Genomic DNA, 1,630 nt, shown 5'->3' with positions numbered 1-1,630 from the left:
GCTCCCGGCCACCGCAGCCTCGACTTGCTGGGCTCCGGCGATCCTTCCGCCTCAGCCTTCCGAGTAGCCGGAATTACAGGCGTGCGCTACCACGCCCGGCTGATTTTTTGATTTATTGTAGAGATGAGGTCTCGCTGCCCAGGCGGGTCTCGAACCCGCGGGCTCAGGCAATCCACTCACCTCAGCCTCCCAAAGGCGCGGGATTACAGGTTGAGCCACCGAGCCCGGCTCATAGTTTGTTTTTAATAAGAGAAAGAATAAAGATTTTTAAATGTCAAACAGCTGTCAAGTGGCTACATATTCTTTACTGTTTCAGTTACAACAGAAATAAAATTACACAAAAATGTATTTTTCATATGCATACTAGTGAGGTTATTTTATTTAAGTTTTTCATTATACAGTCCATACCTAAGTATAGTATATATTTTAAAAAGATATCCCAAGTTTCTAGGTAAAAGTATATGCAAAATAAATGCAGTAAATTATTTGATAAATAGTATTTATTTTTCACAAGCTTGACCTTTGGGTTTTACTGGAATGGCAGAAAAACAAGGAAGTTAAACAAGTTTGTTAAAGAGCATATAGGTTTTAACAACTTGGACAAAAGCCAGGAAAGTTTAAGTTAAAGCTGATACCTCTAACTCTGACTATTGTGTCTTCTTCCTGTTTAAAGACTAAATCGCCAGCTTTGTTTGAATAAACAGGCTTTACATCTTGTACTTATTTAGATACACTAAATGCCCTGAACGCACAGGTGTGGGGCAGTTCTGATCACAGAAGCTGCTCATTCTGGTGTGGCCATCTCCACTTCAAAATATATTAAAAATGCATAACCACTAAGAATTGTTGATATTCAATTCCGGCTTCCCCCAGGGGAGCTCAATCTTCCTTCTACAAAAATTTATTAAGTCTCTGAGGAATTCCTACAGATGAATTTCCTATGTTTACGGGAAAAGAAAATCTGTTAAAACGCAGAGATTAGGAAAATCATCCATCTTCAACACACTGTGATTAAAACGATCGGTCTTACAGATTTTATCACTGTCACCTTAATTTAGTTTTAAAACAACAAACACAAGTGTGTGAGCTCGGATCGTTCAAACAAGAAAAGCAATCCATCAGAGCTGGACCATGGAAAATGCTCTCGGGGACTATCTTCAAACTATCCTTTTTCAAATAGTAGAAATTGACTTTTAAATCTTAGTCGACAGCGGACAGATTTGGAATCTATTTTACGAACCCTATAAAACTCAACCGCCTAGCTGGTGGACCTAAAGAGTCTTGTAGCAGCAAATACGAAGACGCAATTTTTAAAACGCTGCTCGGAAGAGCAACTGAGTAGTCATTACTGCCCGCTAGATCAACTGTGAACAGTCACGGCCTCCGGGAGGGCCGTGAGGCCCCCTGAAACGTGGCGCTAAGGTCTATATTTAGCTATCCAAACCCTGTTTACACAACCGGCAAGACAAATGCGCAGCACTTCCTTCGCACACCCGGCAGATGACGCGACACCAGCTCCCGGGTGCAAGTTCTCCGGCCACGGAGGGCGGGCCGCGGCGGCCAACCCCGCGCGCCCGGAACCGCCCGCCCGTCCTCAGTCTCGGGCAGTAGCCGGCGGCCCGGGCGGGAG

At 44.0% G+C, this 1,630-nt stretch overlaps 1 protein-coding gene across 2 annotated transcripts in view; it reads right to left on the bottom strand.

The window, feature by feature from the left end:
* Window positions 1-1,630, bottom strand: part of KLHL24 (kelch like family member 24) — a 39,302-nt gene that overhangs the window by 36,561 nt on the left and 1,111 nt on the right. The window lies entirely within an intron of this gene.

Source organism: Carlito syrichta, unplaced genomic scaffold, assembly GCF_000164805.1.
Source record: "Carlito syrichta isolate Samal-C Ts95f unplaced genomic scaffold, Tarsius_syrichta-2.0.1 Scaffold313936, whole genome shotgun sequence".
Taxonomy (NCBI): domain Eukaryota; kingdom Metazoa; phylum Chordata; class Mammalia; order Primates; family Tarsiidae; genus Carlito; species Carlito syrichta.
Note: the sequence above shows the minus strand (reverse complement) of the source record. Positions and strands in the feature narration are given on the sequence as shown.